Below are 18,880 nucleotides of genomic sequence, written 5' to 3' on the forward strand. Positions count from 1 at the left end.
ACACAAAATTATGTTTCGACTTCAAAGTTTGTGAGTGAGATTTATGGATACAATTTGGTAGATACAACGTTGGACATTGTGGATGTAAATTACAGCTGGAATGATTAATGTGGTCAGAAAAGTGACAGTGACAGTAAAGTGTGGTCTGCATACCAAACACTGAAACCATCACATCTCATTATCAGTGGAATTACTCTGTGTTATTGTCTAAGCTGGAGGTTTTAGGGCAGTGTACACGTATGATCTTATATACACTTTCATGAGATGGTTAGTGTTTTTGCGCGGTTGAAATGTTAAAAGTGTGCTGTGTAACTTTTTGGCTGGCACGCCTGTTACTTGCTTGTCTTCATGAAGATGTGCCTAGAATGTCTCACATTATGACCATAAGTACGGAAGCTGAGAGGGGTCACAACAAACGCAAACGCCGCAACAAATACAAATGCGACAACACAACAAAAAGCCGCAACACACCAAAAAAAGCCACAACGGAAATGACCGCAGGACTCTATTTTAATGAAAACGCTGCATCAAATACAAATGCCACAACACAAATGCAAATGCCGCAACACATTAAAAAGTCACAGCACATCAAAAAGCCACAACGGAAGTGACCGCGGGACTCTATTTTCCGACGGACCGATCCAAGCGGCAAGTGAAGAAGAAGAACTGCAATGTGAAAAGTAAAGGAACGGAGAAGTTGGAAACATAAGTAAAAGTAATTTATTGTTTTATCATTATTCATTTCACGTTGTAGTTCTTCTTCTTCACTTGCCGTTTGAGTCCCACGGTCACTTCCGTTGTGGCTTTTTGATGCATTGTGGCTTTTTGATGTGTTGTGGCTTTTTAATGTGTTGTGGCTTTTTAATGTGTTGCAGGTTTTTAATGTGTTGCGGCATTTGGTTTGTGTTGTGGCGTTTGCATTAAAATAAAATTCCGCGGTCATTTCCATTGTGGCTTTTTTTGGTGTGTTGTTAGGTTTATCTAAACATTGTAAACAAGAAGAAAGACAAGAGATTAATTCAGTTTTACTCGCGAGGAGAACGGGCAGAGAGTGGGCATCAAAACCAACAGTCTCCACACGTTCTGATGACTCAAGGCCGCTCTCCTCTTTTTATTTCATTAGGAGGCCCTAGTTACAGAATGATAATTCTCAAGGGGAAACAGCAAAGACATAATAAGAAACTGGTGCAGCTATGCATAGTCCAAACACATAAAACATGATTAACAATCAGGAGGTGCCTTAGGTATGGTCAGACACCATCATAACTCTTGCATGTGTGACAGTGGAAGTTGGCTTCATGTGAGGAATCATCTCGAGGTTCACTAGAGCGATAGGACACTGCACACAGCTGTCAAACACAGAGAGGTTATTCATACAAGTGATTGGTACATTATAAATCAAAGAATTGTAGTACATAAATGGTTAACTCATAGGCCTAGAATATCACACAAGTATTTAGCAAATATGGGATAATAAAATTATTCTGACATGTGTTGTGGCTTTTTTGGTTTGTTGTGGCTTTTGTTGTGTTGTCACATTTGTATTTGTTGCGGCCCTTCTCGGCTTGCGTACACAAGGTTATGAATCACCATGGAGACTTGCAAAACAAATTACAGGTTAAATTTAAGATTTTGTTTTTGAACAATAAATGACACCTGTAGTTGAATAAATGCAAGACAGATTAATTTAGTATTTAAACCAAAGCATTAATATCTTCATAGAGACAAACAGGTTGCGGACCCCCTCCAGAAAAGTTACACAATGCACCTTTTTAAAGTAGAACTACACACCTAAACTTCTTTCACAACCACATATAAGCTGCTAACGTGGGTAGTACATGAAGGACTGAAGAAGAGAGGGAGAGGTATAAGGAACAGTGTGATTGGTTGAACAGATATGTGCACTTCTAACTCCGCCCCTACAGCCAGATGTTTGTAATCAGAAACACTTATTGGATTAGGACGGTCTTGAGTGATGTCACAAAGTGCTTAAAACTGCACCAGTCATTGGATTCAGTACACACAGGGACTGTTTTTGAACGCAAAGATGAAAATTAATTTGGTTTACACTAAAGTTGCCAAAAAATACTGTTACCTCCCCAAAAAACATACCTGGAGTTGTGTTTTGTTTCATTCATCCATCCATCCATCCATTTTCGTCCGCTTATCCGGGGCCGGGTCGCGGGGGGAGCAGCCTAAGCAGGGACTCCCAGACTTCCTTCACCCCAGACACGTCCTCCAGCTCCTCCGGGGGGACCCCGAGGCGTTCCCAGGCCAGCCGAGAGACATAGTCCCTCCAGCGTGTCCTGGGTCTTCCCCGGGGCCTCCTCCCGGCGGGACATGCCCAGAACACCTCCCGAGGGAGGCGCCCAGGAGGCATCCGGAACAGATGCCCGAGCCACCTCAACTGGCTCCTCTCGACGTGGAGGAGCAGCGGCTCTACTCCGAGCTCCTCCCGTGTTACTGAGCTCCTCACCCTTTCTCTAAGGGAGCGCCCAGCCACCCTACGGAGGAAACCCATTTCAAGCGCTTGTATCCGCGATCTCGTCCTTTCGGTCACTACCCAGAGCTCATGACCATAGACATGACATATGGTCATTCATACATGTTTGAGTAATCCTTTACTATTATTGTGTTACATCTTCTGACCAAGCCAAGATCACTAAGCGTTGGTCTGTTTTGTATTTTTTGGTGATCTATTTATCAGTTGATGTAAATGAAGTTATATTTATAACATGTGCAACCTTTTCCATCTAATAATTTTTATTTCACCATAATTTCAAACACAAGCAAAAAGCAGTTTGGTATATGATTTAATAACGTGGCGCTAATTGAAATTCCCCTCATCACTTGCCATTTGTGCATTGATTAAACATACATTACACAAAAATGTAATTATGCCTTTTTGTGGCTGACTTACCCATGACACACTCCATGCACTTTTACCCATGTTATCTGTGTGTTAAATGTCAGATATTACACAAACTTGACTCTTGTGAGCTTTAAGCCATGTTAAAATGTTACTACCTCCTCAAAAACATACCTGGAGTTGTTTGTTTCATTCACGTATGTTTGAGTAATCCTTTATTATTAGTCTGACTATACACAGCTATACAGCGCATCTCTATAAACTGAATTATGAAACATTAATTTCGGGATAAATAAAGTATCTATCTATTTGCCAATAATGCCAAAGCTCAGAATGCTCTGTTCCACTTTTTTACCTTTTTTAGTTCTGTAGAGATTGACAACTGCATGGCTCATCCAAATGATTCTAGTGAAGGTGTATGGAGTTTAAAAACACAGTGGAGCACTTCCTGTATCACCACATGATATCGCATGTTGGATCAGAGGGTTTTCTATTTGAGAGAAGAACTCATCTTAACTACACAGGATTTGTGTGTTTAAATGTGAGAATGAAACAAAACACGACTCCAGGTCTGTTTGTGATGAGGAAACCACATTATAACAGATCAGAAAATTGTATAATATGGGCCCATTAAATAAAGTGTTTTTAAGTTACAGTAAGCGACAGATGACTGGACTTTTTCAGTAAATCCAACAGAAATGAGCAGATCGGTAAAGCTCGTGTGGAGAGATGTCTTTATAGAAGATTATTGATGTGCTGTTGTTAATCTTGGGCAGTCGGCCATAAAAGGGACCGAGTAGCAGAGGAAGGCACACCTGTGAGGATAAATCAATGTAAGAAAAGACAGGAGACCGTTCTTTATCAGATACATTTGTACTCAAACAATACGAGCAGCGTTAAATCCCCAGGTACACGCGTTTGGTAACTTCAGTCTTTAAATCTGTTTATGTGGAAAAAATCTGAAACAAAACTTTGATTGGTTTTATTGTTTAGTGTTTAGCAGGGATCGTCTGCTCAGTGGATTTCCCAGTGGACATGTTTCTTATAAATGATAAAGTGTGTTTAGTCTGTGCTTCTGTATACAGTCCCAAATTGCAGCAGCCTCACAATGTTTCTAATGTTATTTTCTGATCTGTTATAATGTAGTTTGCTCATCAAAAACATACCCGGAGTTGTGTTTTGTTTCATTCAAATGTTTAACACACAAACCCTGCATATTAAATATTTTTTTTAGTTTTTCACGCAAACAGAAAACACTGTTCCATTGTGTGATTTCATGTGGTAATACAGGAAGTGCTCCACTGTGTTTTTAAACTCCATACACCTTCACTCATTTGGTTGATTTCAGGCCTGGACTTGCCATTCTCTACTAAATTAAAGCTACAAAATAGAACTCCAGGTATGTTTGTGATAAGGTAAAATCATTATAACATGACTTAAAGCTCACAAGAGTTAATTTTGCATAATATAAGACCTTTAACTGACTAAAGGCAATTGCAGTGGACGTCACAGAATATTGATAATAAACTAGTTTAACAGCTGATTACCTTTCTAATGTTATTGTTGTAGGCATGTATGGACACTTCAAAATGAAACTGACGGCAAAATGTATTTTAAGTGATGGCTTTCTGTTGTTCAAAATAAAAAAATGAATCAAATATGTTTAACTATATATTTTTAATAGTTTATGGTGTTGTTTTACCATATTTCACTAACATAAACTGATTCTTCTTGCAATCCCCACTTTAGGAAGTGCAATTCCAGCCAAAGTTGCAAACAGTTCTCTGCTTTCAGTGGTCACGAATTGCTGATTTTTTCTTATTTAATAGCTAACCCTTTTTATATGCTGTGTGTCTCATTAGGCCTCTATCAAATCTCTCATTAACATTATACAACTGGACCTTCTCTTTGTACGTGTTTATGGATTTGTTTACAGCATTTTTCCACTAGATCCACTCAACTTGTCAGATATTTGTACTTACAATCCTGCATTTTTTTGTTTGTAACCTTAAACCAAAAGCTGAAAGAAAAAAATTCAATCAGTCTAAACTTCAAAGTGCTTATTCTTGAAGTGAGACGTGTTCCACATTAATAAAGCCTATTCTTTTGAAAAACAACAAACGCCCCTCTGATAAATCTTCATTGTAGTGTGCGGTGAGTGGATGCCGAGACGTGCGAGCCATGATTTGTGTCTCTGCTTGTTTTTGCTAATTAATTTATCCTGGCTCTGGTTTATACCTGCGAAGACTGTATATTACAAATAGCACTAGCCTATTATGAAAGCTATAGATCAGAGTTGATAGTGTCTAAGGTCACCACCACAAAGCAGCTTAGTCCATTATTTAATATGACACAAATTATGAATGGTCCCCAGACGATGTAAGCAGTCATTGTCGTATTTGTCAACACAATATATTCCTATGGGAAGCTCTAGAGGACAGCCGCAAAAAGGAGAAGTGATGCAAGGAGGTGAAAATACAGCTATGGCGATGAATAAAGAGAATAAAAGAGAATGAGTTTCACTATTAATATCAACACACTCGAAAGATTTATGCTTTGTTTTGAAACTGTGGTTTTCAAATACTTTTTACATTGTTTGAGTTCTGCCAGCACTGTCAATAATACTGTCTGGAGGTCAGTACATTGTGGTGTTAATATGTGTTGCTATCTGAGTGCATAGTGTTTTTTAAAGGTGAACTACGGAAAATTTTGGAGGATCTGTTACTTGCTTGTCTATGTCGAGATGTTATTGTTTATGCTTGGAATGTTCCCTAGCATAACAATAAACATAAACATATCTCCATGGAGGAAGTAGGTGACCTTACATTCCGATTTACAGGTCAGCTCTGTGGAAAAGTAACTTCACTCACAGTAAAAATTTATGTTTTTAATAGGAATGTAATGATATCCAAATCTCTCAGTACGATATTTTGTATCATGAGATTCATATGTATTGCGATATTTTGTGAATTCACTACTTATTCCTTTTTAAAATTTCTTGATAAGACTTAATCCAAAGATGTAAGATTTAAAAGTGCTTAGTTATTTCTTCATGTAGTCTGCACTGAAACGGAGCAAAGGATCATGGTCTGTGCAGTTCTGTCTGTTTTTTTTGTTTTGTTTTTTTTTGACCTGTTGTTGCACCATAATTATTCATTTAAGCGAAGAGTCCTATAATTCAATGTATTGATACCTTTTGATAATACGATATCACAATATTTTGGTTATTGTTACATCCCTAATTAATAAGTATAATTGATAAAAACAAATGCAATTGAATTAATGCCATGCTGCTGAACATTCCATGAAGACAGTGACAATCATAGACAATATAAAGAAGTGGACTAAGGGAGTGTAACGTTAACTATAGCTTAAGGATCCACTCAAATGAAGCTCATTGAGGCTTGCAGTTTATAGGGTTAAATCTGGAGCCAGGCCCATATTAGGAATAGGAATTGATTTACAGACAAAATATTGAAAAAAATTAAAACACCAGGATCACGTAGAGTGTTTTAATATGAACATTTTAAGATCAAAATGTGGAGCCTGACAGCAGCAGCAGAGAGAGGGGCTACGTTTTTCAATACAAAGTGAAGTGAGAGTTGATGGAGCTGGATGCATGCTCATGCTTACTTTCTACCTATGTCAATTCACTCACTGAAAAACAAAAGTTAGGTGATTAATTGTGATCAGAAATTATCTGAGAAGTATTTGATATGTAAGTGTTAATGTATTGCCATATTGCTATTCTATGGTTTTGCTCTTATTTTATTTTACTGGTTTTATTTTTTTAGGATTAATATGATTAAACTTGAGCATTTATTTTATCATTATATTCTTTTTATTTGTGTATATTTGTGCAGCACTTTGGAAACTGTGAAATGTGCTATATAAATAAAGTGGTATGGATATTTTCTATCAATTGTTGTGAGTATAGTTGGAAGCATAGTTTCTGTTCTCTGTAGGTTCCATGTAACAGAGATGGTGAATAAGTTAACCTTGACCTGAATGCCTTTGTCACAGCAGCTCTTGTCAAACACACACCCTGTTTCACAAAATAAATATTTCAGTTTGAAAAGTGGGAACTCACCTGGAGCATGACTTTACAAAGTTTTAAATTTGGATTTCTCCCACGGAAAAAAATATATTCATCAATCTTTGCAATCACACTTTTTTTTTTTTTTTTGGCCTGTTACAAAACCAAAAGATTTCAAAATATAACACAATTTCATACCTTTCCTCTTCACATCATTTTATTCTTTAGTTTTTTGCACAATAATTTAAAGTTCAAAACAAGAAATGAAAAAGTTCCCAAACGGCAGGATGGGCTCTATGATTTATATGGAAATGGCTGTAATAACTTGAACTTTTCAGCAGATGAAAACTGAGGCTTGTGGCAGATACTGTATATACAGACATAATCTCTGGCTTTGGTTGACTTTGTTTCTTCAGAAAAATAGAAGATGCCGGTTAGGTCTTATCCGGATCATTTCTCAAACATTGGAGCATGACTTTCTTTTTGTGTACTCTTTGTATTTGTGAATATAAATTGCTAGACACTTGTTATATTGTTTTCTATACTGTACATAATTTGTTTCTCTTGGAATAAAAATGATACATAAAATTGATCCAGTTGAAGTTACACGGAAAACCACTTTAAAATGTTACTTCTAAACTTTAACTGCAGTATTCAGTGGCTTATTTGATAAAAGCTTTTTTAGTTTACATGTTAAGTCTACAGTTTGTGCTTAACTCAGAGTAACAGTGCACTAGCAACACAACAATGGAATACAATAAAGATATTTACTGACGATGAATACATTTGATGGATGGGAGGAGACTCTGGATGGGGCTCTCAGGTGGTCAGCCCAGCCTATTCAGGAACCTCATCTCCTTTGTAGATGATGTCTTCAGGCTGAGGATGAACAAGAGATGTGAGGTGGGTGGGAGGGGTCTCGAGGGCGAAGACAGATGGTGTAGTCAGGATAGGCCTGTATAAATAGGGCTTCTGGGTAACTGAAGGTGTGGTTGAGCTGAGCAGTGGTTCACTGGAGAGAAGGGGGAGGTTGAGGCGTGGTCCTGCCCCTGAATCTCAGTCAGTCATATTAACTCCACATAGTACTATGCCTAGTACTAATCAAATGTTAGAAAATTAATTAATCATTGCATATATATAGCTCCTTTAAGACACCCATAATGCTTTACAAAGCATTATTAATTCACTCAACACTCAAGCTCACACAAGCTACTATTGTAGCCACAGCTGCCCTGGTACATACTGACGGAAATACTTTTCCTGAGATTTTATTCATAGAAACATTATGTGTCAGTAATAATTAAAATGTTAAATTGCTTCATTTGAATTTGTTAAAGGGCCCATATCACTATTTTCTGATCAACAGTATGTTCCTCATCATACAAATACCTGGAGTTGTGTTTTGTTCACACATGTTTAACTCACAAACCCTAAATATTTGGGCTGAATTCTTCTATCAAACACTCCGTTCCACCTTTATGATGTCATGTGGTAATACAGGTGTTTTTAACTCCATACACCTTCACTAGAATCATTTGAATACATTCAGTCAGTTACCAGTGTCTACTGAACTAAAGAGGAGGTACCACTTCATGACATCACATGTGGGACAGAGCGTTTTGATTTTTGGGGATATAGATAAACTAATAATAAAGGATTACTCAAACATGTATGAATGAAACAAAACACAACTCCGGGTATGTTTGTGATGAGGAAACATTATAACAGATCAGAAAATGGCGTAATATTGGCCCTTTAAAACACGTTATTACCACAAATTGTGAGGTGTATTTTCCAGGACCCAGAATTTTTTGTGTGGTTTTTCCCATTGATCCGTGAGCTGCAGCACACTGTTCCATTTCAGCCAAATTAATGGAAAAGTCCTACAGAAGTCATTTTGTCCACACACTGTAATGACTCGGTGGTCAGAGTCAATAATCCTGCTGAGCTCATAATAGATTTCAGAATTACCTTTTATTCCCGAGATTACAGTCTCCACAAACCCCACCAAAATGTGCCCCTCCAAATCCAAAACCAAAAGGTGTAGTCTGCTCCTCACTTTTAAAGAGCACATATTACACTATTTTCTGATCTATTTTATAATGTTGTTTCCTCATCACAAACACAACACACAAACCCTGCATATTTAGCATGAGTTCTTCTCTCAGATAGAAAACTCTGTTCCACCTTGTGATGTCATCTAGTAATACAGGAAGTGCTCCACTGTGTTTTTAAACTCCATACACCTTCACTAGAATCAATTGGTTAAATTCAGATCTGGAATTGCCAGTCTCTACTGAACAAAGGGTAAAAGGTATTTGTTAATTTGAAAACTACACTGCATGACATCACACAGTGAAACTGAGCTTTTTCAGCATTGGTGATGTAGACAGATTAATAATAAAGGGTATGAATGAAACAAAACATAACTTCAGGTATGTTTTTGATGAGGAAACAACATTATATCAGATCAGAAAATATTTGTTATAACATGACTTAAAACTCACACAAGTCAATTTTGCGTAATATAGGACAGATTATTTATTTAACTTGTACATGATTAAAAATTATACAAATTAGCTGTAGTTGAAATAATTAGTCATTTAAAAGTACTGAGCTAACACTGTCCAGCACTGTAAATACTGTATATTGCTACAACTGATTAAACTGAAAATATAAGATCACTCTTATATAAGAAGAATAGCAACTTAATCGTGTACTAAATTTCCTTATATGGGTCTGTCACCTGCCTGTCTCCACAGAAATGTTATTACTGTGCCTGGATTGTTCCACAGTATGCCTTTAAAATTGTTTTGCATTTATTTAATTACAGATATTTATTGTTTTAAAATGACCTTGTAGAACTCTCGCATCCTTACTGTGTATTGCCTCTCCACAGATCTGATCTATAACTGAGCATGGCGGCTACATCTGCTTGTCTCTATGGAGGAATAAGGTTAATACAAATCTGCGCCACAAAGCCTCCACCAGAGAAGTAACAAAGTGACCTTTATTATCTGGAATAAAACAATAAAATGCCTTACTCCACATAAATATGGATGAAGTTTTGTATTTTGTAGCTTTTGTTGTAACACAAAGAGACACTTAACTTAAAATATCCTCTCTTGTTATAGCAATACAGGACAAGAGCAGGAAAGGGCATCTGGTTAAAAAAATAAGCTAAAATCACCTTGGAACCTTTTTTATGCTGACCAAACAAAAATGGAAACAGACAAACCAAGAAGAAAAAAAAAATCTCCAAAGCTATTCAAGAAGTCAGAGAAATAATTGTAGCTATCTACTGCACATCTCCATATTTTGAAGTGCTGCCTGGATTCTTTTTCTGCTTCACTGTTTTGGTTTTGTTGTCATCCGCCCAGATTTGATTACTCAGGGCCTGTACGCTGCTACGCCAATTTCCTGTGAGGTGAAAATACTGAAGTGCCTCTGTCTACAGCAGGTTTTGTGAGTCCATCATTTTTTCTCAAGTCAAAGAAACCATAAAAATGCATTGGCCTAGCAGTTTTCTCATAACAAAAGACTGCTCAGGTTTCTTGACTGACACTTCAAATTGTAGACGCTAAACTTTTACTGAGAAATTCTAATTGCGTTTTCCGTCATCTCCCCAATGTCCAAATCTAATATAGCTTTTATGAGAGACATCCGCACATCACTGCCACTAAGTCAGAATCCGATGCTAATTTTGTCTTGAAAATACCTCTCTCTTCACATCTCTTTTGATTTTTTTTCTATAGCGTTTCATCCGAATGGCAAAGTCAAATTACCTAGCGGAGATGACGGGCCTTGGCTGTATTGTTGGAGGCCAGAGGAGAGGTAATTGTCATGTCAAATGGGGTCCATGGTGTGACAATGTGAGACCACTGGGAATCGTCACAGACACAGCCAAAAGAGGCCGAGCTGGAGTGATGTTATGTCAAGAATGCAGTGATTTACAGAGACAATTTGATGAAAAAATATACATTCTTGTTTATATGCAGATCTGAAGAAAAAAATTACTGTCAGTTTTTTTAAATGGCTTGAAAGTCCTATATTACGAGTTATATTTGTTTCATTCACACACAAACCCTGCATATTTAGGCTGAGTTCATCTCCCAGAAAGAAAACACTCTGTTCCACCTTGTGATGTCATGAAGCAATACAGGAAGTGCTCCAATATGTTTTTAAACTCCACACACCTTCACTAAAATCATTTGGATCATTGACAAAATTTGCTGAACAAAAGATATAAGGGAGCTGTTAACTTGAAAACTACCACTTTATGATGTCACAAGGTGGAGCAGAGCATTTTGAGCTTTGCGGATGTAAACAGGCTAATAATAAAGGATTTCTCAAACATGAGTGAATGAAACAAAACACAACTCCAGGTATGTTTTTGATGAAGTAACAACATTATAACATGATTAAAGCTCAGTCAGTTTTGTGTAATATATAACCTTTAAAGTTAGTTGTTCTTTTCTTAACATTCAAACAGGAAATACGTGTTATATAGTACCACTCTAAAGTTGCCCTTGCCCTTGTCTGTCATGTTGGTCCCTGTGGGGACTCGATCAGACAACTGTCCAATCTGGGGACATGTCAATCATCGACACTGGTAGCATGTGTCTCTCAAATGTGGAAGACATCTCATCTCGAATATTCTTGTATCATTTGGTACAAAATAACTCTGGCTTATTTGGCTCATATTCATAGGGTTTCTCAATCCTCTGCATTATTTTTTTCTTCTCTACTCATAAACCATTGGACCATGCTTTTCTCTGATTGGTTAATCCACCTGTCAATCATGCCCACTGGAATTTGTGGAGACAGAATGCGGTTCCAGATATGTATGACTGATACTTTGCATTGATTTTACGCTGGGGGTGTTCTACATGTATCTCCAATGGGGGAATGCGTAGGAGTTTCATGGTGACACAATGCACATATTAGCAAACACTGACAAAAAAGTTTTAAAATAGTCTGAAAAAAAAAAACAAAAAAACAAAACAAAAAAACAACAACACAAAATAGATGTAAACACATTTTCAGGAGCCTGTGGTCTACACAAGGGTTCATGGTCCAGTTTAGGTGTTTGATTTTCAACAAAAAGGTGAAAATGTGGTTAATATCAGCTGTAAATTATCAATATTGTAAAAGTGTGGTCTTGTCTGTGCCAGTAGTTTCTCTGACCATTACCACTGACTCACTCAATTGACATTACATAGGTGAGGCAGACACAATTTCTTGCTCAAGGACACAATCAAAGTATACACTGACCAAGGACACAATCAAAGTATACACTGACCAAGGAAGGAACCACAGGACTTCAGTTAAAGAACAACCACTTCACAAGAAATCAAGGATCGTACACAAATGCCAATGGATTAGTATTGTCCAATGCAGCTGAGCAGTTTTGGAGCCTCTTCTGGATCTATTACAGACATTATCAATAACACACCGTCAGTGGGTTTAGACAACATCGGGCTTGTACTTTTTGTAATTAATTGTGTTTTCTTCTTGGCAATGCACCTCTTTGTTCCATTATGGTTTGTGACCTGAAAGGATCTCGATGAAGTGGAACCTATAATCCAGCAGCACAAAGCCACACATCACAGGTGAGTGCAGACGCCTTCGGACAATGAGAGGAGAGGCTGCTGTAGCCACTGGAGCGAGGCTGTCTCATGTTGTACCAGACACACACTCGTGGTCATTCAGGTCTGACTATCTCTACTGCATCTGTGTTCTGCAAAAAATGTAACGCTTTGTCGTGTCAGTCTTTATTTTATCTTTCCATTGTTTCTCTTTACAACCTCTTGTACATAGCTGAAAGATATTTGTATTACTATGTTTCTTTATTTTTTATTTGTACTTGTACATCTATATAATTATGCCTTCAATCAAACAATCAAACTTTATTTCAGACTCCAAATGGGTCCATATAAAACCTTATTTGACACCATTCTCTTTACTACTTATTTTAAATGTATTATTACTTTTTGCATTATTATAATAGAGATGTGAGAGCTTTTGTATCCAAATAATTTCAAAAAGTTTGTATTTAAAAGTGTCTAAAGGCTAAAATATCTGTTTGCATTTTGCCAAGTCCTATTACTTGATGTTCTGAGTAGTTATGATTACTATTTTGAGAGTGGAATTATTTAATGTGTGTTTATCACAAAGTTCTGCAAAAAAAAGTGTTAGATAATATTATATAAGATATTTATGTTTATTTATTTATTTATTTATTTTTTAATTAGATTTGTGTGGTAATTTTACTTACATTTAGCTACATTTATTAATAATATTGTACCTTCCATTTCATTGATATATTGAACTGTATTAATCTAAAAATGATTAAATTTAAGATTTATATTCTGAATTGAAATCTCAACATCTAGACAAAAAAAATAAAAATAAAAAAAATTTTCTCTAACATGATATGACCTCAGATAATTTTATTGTACTTTAGTAGAGTTTTTATTAGTTTTTCCAACTGGAATGATTAAACTGCAAAAACGGCAGCAAAAATCTTACTCTTCACTTTAATTCTTTATTTTGTCAACTGGATGAATAAGTTTCACCACTCATTCAAATGGCTTCTTCAGTTCTATTGAGTGTTTTTAAAACACACACTTTTAAAAAAACTACTCAGATCAATTCCAAATCATGTTATCATCTTTGCCTTTTTGCAGCGTGCCCTGATCTGACCGCAGAGACGAGCGAGTGCAGAGATCGATGCTAATAATGTCTCTCTTTATGTAATTAGAAAATGCTGACAGGAAGTAGCTTTTATTGTTTGCTGTAGCAGATTGTGCAGCGCTCTGTGGTGATATTGGAGAAATGTTTATTTACTATAGAGTGCGCTGTAGATTCCAGGATGATTCCATAAAGACAGCAGTGAGGGCGGCTAGAAAACCAATCACATCTAGAAGATATTAAAGTCATAGAACCTCATAAAAGTCAAACCCCATAGAGCTCAAGTTTGCAGCTGATGCCAATACTTCACTTGCTCAGTTTACATTATATCTGCCTCAAAATATGAACCAAAAAGATCAGACTTCTGCAAAGGCATTGACCCACTCCAGCAATGGTAAAGATTCACAGGTTTGGTCTCAGAGGGAGTTGAATGAGAGCTCAATGAGAAGTAATGGTCTTCTATAGAGTTGGAAAAATCATTCACTTCAGTATTGACTTTGCTTAGTTATTGTTTGCTTTTGTGGCGGCACAGTGGGGTTGTGGTTCTTGCTACGGATGGGATGTAACGATATCCAAATCTCAAATCTCACAGTACAATGTTTTTCACGAAATCCATCTTACAGTATGATAACTATTGCAATATTTTGGAGAGATGAACAAAATTGTGGCAATTTTTTACTTTTAAAATGTCTTCAGTGTGAATAATTACTGTCACTTTCCAAAAACCTTTATCATATAGTCTGCACTGAAATGAAGCAAGAACTCATGGCCTGAAATACCATGCAGTTCAACAGGACACTTTTGACGATGTGATGTCATAGTTCGGTTATTGTTACATCCCTAGTTCTTGCCCCACAGCAAAGAAGTCCTCTGTATCATTCCACAAATATTATCTTTGGTGCTGTTTCTGTGTTCTTTTTTTTTCCATGGTGCATTCACATTTTAATTTATTTGGTCTTAGTTTGAACCCAGTTTTGTCTTGATGTAAACTTTGGTTTGGTTCAGGTCTAGTCCTGGTCTAGTCCTGGTTTACTCCGGCTCCAGTCCTGGTTTAGTTCTGCTCTAGTCCTGATTTAGTCGTGCTCTAGTCTTGGTTTAGTTCTGGTCTATTCCTGTCTTTAGCCTCCTGCTCTAGTCCTGGTTTAGTCCTGCTCTAGTCCTGGTGTAGTCCTGCTCTAGTACTGGTGTAATCCTGCTTTAGTCCTGCTTTAGTCCTGGTGTAGTCCTGCGCTAGTCCTGTTTTAGTCCTTCTGCTTTAGTGCTGGTTTAGTCCTGGTTTCATCCTGGTCTAGTCCTGGTTTAGTCCTTGTCTAGTCCTTGTTTAGTTCTCCTGCTCTAGTCCTGGTCTATTCCTGTCTTTGTCCTTCTGCTTTAGTGCTGGTTTAGTCCTGCTCTAGTCCATTTAGTCCTAATGATCGAGTCCTGTCTTAGTCCTCCTGCTTTAGTGCTGCTCTACTCTTGGTTTAGTCCTGCTCTAGTCCTGGTTTAGTTCTAATCTAGTCCTTATCAAATCCTGGTGAGGAGTTTGCTGCAGATTAGTCAATTATTGTTTTACAAAGTGGTTCTTAACTTTTACTAGTATTTGTATTTGATCTAAATTGAGGATCTACTTTTTCACATCCAGCCCTAGTGTATATTTTTCAGATAGCTGATGTAAGGTCAATTTAAAAATAAAGCAACAGCCAGTCAAAAAAAATAAAAAGTTTGGTGCAGATTTACTACTACATGGATGATCTTCATGCAAACAGACTAAAATCTGACAGTAAGAGTGAAAGGTGAATATGATTAAGTTGTGAATGAGAGGTCGCTCTGAGCCTCCTACAGTCTGTGCTGATGATGTAGATGAGACTAATAGATTGTAACTGATCCAGGCTTACATCTGTTTGTTTACAGAGATGCATGCTAATGAACTTCCCTCTGGCACAGTTCAATTTCTCTGCATAATGTGTGTGTGTGCATGTGCGTGTGTGTGGTTTGCCATAAAGAGGCCATGTTATGACATCTGCATTTCAGCTCCGAGTAAACAAAGGATACACTGGTGAACTGGAGGTAAGGGTAATGAATGTCTTATAGAAGTGAGGCAGACTTGAATCACAAATGATGACTGATTATTATTCAAATGTCATGAGATACGGTTGTTTAGATTGATACTTTATAAAAAATATGAAACCTCTGAAGGCGCACTGTGTAACTTTTGCTCATCTACTTGTCTCCATGGTGATCTTATTGCTTTGCCTTGGATGTTCCACAGTAGCGTTAAACACATATATTTTGTATTTATTCAGTTAGAGGTGTGTTTATGTCTCAAAACTATCGCATTATTTCTGTGCACAGGTCCACTTCTTCTTGACCTGGTGATGTGGCCTGCTTGTCTCTACGGAAATGGTTAAATTAAATGCCATACTGTAGACCAGACATGTCAGACTCAAGTCCAGGGTCCAAATATGGCCTGCGATATAAGTATATTTGGCATGCGAGATCTTATCAAATATGTATTAGAGCTGGTTTGCCGGCTACAGATAGACATTATTTATTTAAAATGTTGTTATTATGTTATATTATGCTTGTCTGGATTCAATGTTTAAGCAAAACTATTATTAAACATTTATTTGAATAAGAAAAGGTTTAAAATTACATGTCTTGAAAAAAGAGAAAACATGCAGATGTTGTTGAAATTTTTAAATAAATATTTAGTTTGGCCCACAACTTAGTCCCAGTTTTTAATTTTGGCCCTCTGTGAATTTGAGTTTGACACCCCTGCTGTAGAACATTTCAAGAAAAAAACTAACAAAAAACACATGGAGTCAAGCAGGTGGTGAACCCATGCTATAAAAGTTACACAGGGCACCTTTAAAGTGTATCAGCTAATAATTTGAAGCCAAGAAAATTCTGTACTTTATGCATATTGTAGGAGTTACAAAATGTATAATGGTTTATTATGGCTTCATGGGATTTCCAATTATTTGCAAATGCCCATCTGTACTACCAAAGGGGAGCCCTGTTTAGTCCTGATGTAGACTTGGTTTGGTCCTGTTCTAGTCCTGGTTTAGACTTGATTAATCCCAGTTTTGTCCCAATTTGGATGTGTTGTGTCATGTGTGTGGAAATGTAAACTCATCCTTCGTAGTCACTCTGGATATCTTTGTCAATGAATTTACCGTTTTTGATATTTAGATGTTTTTCGATTAGTCAACCTCCAGTATTTATCCTCCATCTTGGAACTTGAAAACCAAATTCAAACTGTAGGTCCCCAGGTGTAGCATTGTGGTTGACCATTGCTACTGACAGATTGCATCAAGTTTGGTGAAGGCCAGGTCAGAGAATAAAGAACAAAAATCAGGGTCAAAAATGCTTCAAAAGAGCTTCAACTATGAACGCCACATGGTCAGCTAAATGTATGATGTATACTCACTGCTTGTAATTTCAAAAAATGCATGCGCCACAACGTTGTAATGAAATGTACAATATTTAATCATAATGAAAATGTACAGATATGATTGTTTTATAAAAAATACAAATGCTTTTCTTCCACATGGACAGCGTAACAGCAGTATATTACAAGCTCATTTAAATAAACTGTTTTGTAGCTTCTATAGGCAAGATTTAAATACTTTAATCAGACATTGTTCAGGTAGACAAAATGCAAACACAATTACAGCAGCAGTTTTAAGCAAATTAACACTTTCTAGCATTTTGACGAGCAGTGGACATGCAGAAAGCTTTAGAGTGGCTTTGGCTGGTGGATCCAACATAAGGCAAACACAGGAGCAGCAGCAATGAACAAAGCATAAAAACATGTAAAACCAATCAGGCATAACATTACAGAACCACTGACAGATTAAGTGAATGGCAAATTACAATTTCTAAAGATGCACTGTGTAACTTTTTTGTGTAATGTCTCCATGATGATGTCCAGCTGATATCCGGGTTGGGCTTTTAACTTGATATAATGTGTGTCAGTGTTTCTCACAGAAAATTGGTGGTGACCGGGGGGCAGAGATACTGTGCCGGCGAAAGTGAGGACCGGGTTTTTTTTTCAAGAATTCACGTGATTTGGAGGGACGTAATCAAAGCGGGGGGCAATTGTGGTTGAGGCGGCCGCCCTTTAAAGCTCTGCGGGAAACACTGGAGTATTGATTTTGGCCTAGAATGTCTCATAATGCTGGAACTTTTATTCATACAAAGCTGTTCTGTAGTGATTTGAAGGATTAATAACAGTTGCAAAACACAATTGGATCTCTTGTGTAAGAAGTTAAATGTGTTTGAACAAAATAAGTGCAATTTTCTCTCCTTTCCTGGTATCGATCAATATTGGGTTTCCGTAGATCCTTAAAGTCAAAGTACTGATATCGGTATCAGAACTGAAAAAGCTGAATCTGTGTGTCCCTAGAAATGTTGTTACTTTGCCCGGGATATTCCACAGTATGGCATTAAGCATTTATTCCACTACACATGCTTAAAAAGTCCTTGAAAAACATACATTCTTACTTTGCGTTTCCTGTCCACAGTTCTGACCTGTTAGCCTTGATTCATTAGCTGGTTTCACTTCGTAGAAACCGTCTGACATCGCAGTGTTAGAATTTGTTCTTTCAATGGTAGGCGGGTACTTTTTTTATTTAACCAGTCGCTGCTATTTGGTCGTGACGTATGTAATGCTCTGCCAACGGGGCTAACTGGTATATTAAGCTTTTCCCAAATCCCGTAGGAAGAAGGACAATAACGTCTTCCCCCTTGATAAAATTCACCAAACAGTCTCTTTGTTCTGCCTTTAAATCCTTGCTCTCTGGAATCATTCCCAACACAGAATGTATGGCTCTTCAGTGATTGGCTGGTGCCCGAACTCGTACTTCCGGGGTTTTTGCGAACCGTATAGTGTATTCTGATTCCTGACCTAGTTGCTAGAGAGAAATGAAATTAAGCGGAGGCACTAGGTGGAGCCAGCCTGGCTACTAACCTGTACCTATTTTTGGAGATGTCACACACCTGCTTGTCTCCATGGAAATGGATCATTTTAAAGCCAGATTGCGCAAGATTCCAGGCAAAACAATAACATACAGTATCTATCGAGACAAGCAGGTTATGGCCACTGAATGGAAAAGTTACATAGTGCATCTTTAACTGTGGCCGCTGTCGTGAATGGTGCTGCTATTGTATCCATAGCTGCCCTGGGTTAGACGAAACAAGACATCCGCAAAATCCACTTGTTTTGGCAGACTCTTATTTTTTAGCACTGATGTTTTATTTCCTAATAGGTGTAATTTAAAGAGCCATTATTATGCTAT

The sequence above is a fragment of the Boleophthalmus pectinirostris genome, unplaced genomic scaffold (genome assembly GCF_026225935.1).
Source record: "Boleophthalmus pectinirostris isolate CB_2022bp ecotype Guang Dong unplaced genomic scaffold, ASM2622593v1 HiC_scaffold_15, whole genome shotgun sequence".
NCBI lineage: Eukaryota > Metazoa > Chordata > Actinopteri > Gobiiformes > Gobiidae > Boleophthalmus > Boleophthalmus pectinirostris.